The sequence below is a fragment of the Chinchilla lanigera genome, unplaced genomic scaffold (assembly GCF_000276665.1).
Source record: "Chinchilla lanigera isolate Chin_1 unplaced genomic scaffold, ChiLan1.0 scaffold00037, whole genome shotgun sequence".
In the NCBI taxonomy this organism is placed as follows: Eukaryota; Metazoa; Chordata; class Mammalia; order Rodentia; family Chinchillidae; genus Chinchilla; species Chinchilla lanigera.
The window spans coordinates 9,641,259-9,643,150 of record NW_004955438.1 but is presented as its reverse complement, the minus strand read 5'-3'; positions in this window follow the sequence as shown (position 1 = coordinate 9,643,150).

The following is a 1,892-nucleotide window of genomic DNA, read 5'->3' as shown; positions in this document are numbered from 1 at the left end:
GAACTCACGACCTTGCGCTTGCCAGGGAGGCGCTTTTGCCGCTGAGCTAAATCCCCAGCCCCCCTTCTTTTATTCTTTAAAATAAAAAAAAAAAATTGGAGACATATTGCCGAATATGATTTATGAGGCATAAGGGCACTAAGTGGATGTGGTGCTTCTGTTACCCTCTTGGCAACTATTAATGGTTTGGCCACGCGTTCTACTGGGATAAGTTCATGACACACAACTATATTTCTCTGTATCATGCGTCCTTGTTAAAAGACTTAGTGCTTGTATCTTTCTGTGTTCCATCATACTTTCCAAATATTTATGTTTTCTAAGAAAACATTTTAACTTTTTTCTTTAAATCTTGGCAATTTTGTCTTTCCTGCCAGACTTCACTGTCAAGAACTATTAGGATAGTGTTGAATGGAGTGGTGAGAATAGATGTTCTTTGTTGTGGTGGTGGTCATTGTTGCTGCTGTTGTTGCTTCTGAGCACATCAGGAAAAGCACTCTATTTTTTAATCAATCAATGTGATACCTCCTGTAGGATTTTTTTTGTGTGTAGACACTATTATGTCACAGAAGTCTCCTTGTATCATAGATTACTTAAATATTTTACAAGTAATGGATCCTGGCTTTTGTCAAACTCTTTTTCTGTCCACTGAGCTATTGAGGTAATCATTATTTTATGTAACTGTCAACTTGTCGAATTGCAATGATTCATATTCAAATCAACCTTGCAATTTGATTATGATGATACTGTATGCGTGTGTGTGTGTGTGTGTGTGTGTGCACTTATTTTGTCAATGGTGTATTTAAACTGTTTGCACCTATGTTGATGGACATCAATTATTGGCCACTAGTGTTCTTGTAATTTGCTTTTGATATCAGAATTATTGCCCTCATAGACTTCAGGGAAATTCCTCCTCTCCTGTGTTCTGGAAAATTTTACACAGAATTGGTATTATTTTTCTTACTTATTTATTGGATTTACCTCTGATACTAACTAGAATGAAATTTTTTTGAGATGGTCTTTAACAAAAACTTCACGTCTTTTAATCTTAGTGGTCTTCAAGGCCATCTAGTTCTGGTGAAGTAAGGTTTATTGACTTCTTTTTAGAATTTTACCCATTTAATCTAACTTGTCAAGTTATTTGACAAAACATTGTGCATTGTCTCCTTATATTATCTCTTTAATATCCATACAGTCTGTAGTACTGCCACCTCTGTCATTCATAGCTCTCCGTAATTTGTGTAGTCTCCCTTTTATGGGATGGGTTTGCCCAGAAGTTTCTTACTTGTATTGATTATCTCAAAGATTCAATCTTTTCCTTTTTGATTTTGAACATATTTTTGTTGGCATTTAATTGGTTTCTGCTGTGATTTTTATTATATTTTCTTGTACTTTCTGTATGTTGGTTACTTTACTTTTCCTACTTTATATTAGTTAAAGATGATAGCATTGTGTTGTGCCTTTTTTGTTTTTTAATATAGCAGAAAACACTATTTTTCTTCTTTAATTCTAAAATTTAATCTCTATGGATTTGTAAAATTATTTAACCTCTGTGATTCCCTATTTCCTTAACTCTCAACTGGTGGTATATTTACCCAATTTGCCTGTGTAAAACTCTCAAGAATCAAATTATGACAATAACATATATGTCAAAAAAGATTGAGTGGCATTCAGGGTTAAATCCCCATATGGTATTATGTGTACTTCTCACAGGACTGAACTGCATAAATAACTGTAAAACTTTTATAAAGGAAGTTTAGCACTACATTTTCTGTCTTGCTTTTCATGCATGTTCCTTTCTAGGAAACCACCAGATAAAGTATAGCATCTTTCATCAACCAGCATGGCTAAGAGAAAATAGTATCATCTTTTGTATATATACATAACTATATATA